This window comes from Oryzias melastigma, unplaced genomic scaffold (assembly GCF_002922805.2).
Source record: "Oryzias melastigma strain HK-1 unplaced genomic scaffold, ASM292280v2 sc00216, whole genome shotgun sequence".
In the NCBI taxonomy this organism is placed as follows: domain Eukaryota; kingdom Metazoa; phylum Chordata; class Actinopteri; order Beloniformes; family Adrianichthyidae; genus Oryzias; species Oryzias melastigma.
Window position 1 is genome coordinate 511,547 of NW_023416882.1, and position 318 is coordinate 511,864.

Genomic DNA, 318 nt, shown 5'->3' on the forward strand with positions numbered 1-318 from the left:
GCCACGCCGCGTGTCGAAGGGGCTACCAGCTCCGTCTGTGGATGTCTCTCTCAGAATGAATGAGAGACACATATGATGTCGAGGAATAATTTTTTTGACGTGCTGACTGTTCCTAACCAGAACTCCACAAGCTCCGAGCCGCAGACCTGTAGCCCGCCCCGTGCGGCGATCCGCGGCACCCGGCTGTCAAACGTGATCCTGAGCTTGGCTCGCGCCTGCGTGCGCGTGTCTGTGACTTTTAAGGTTCACACACCGACTGTGTCGGTGCGCATTCCAGTCCATGTAAACGCGATAGAAGTCCGATATTCTGCTACGCGC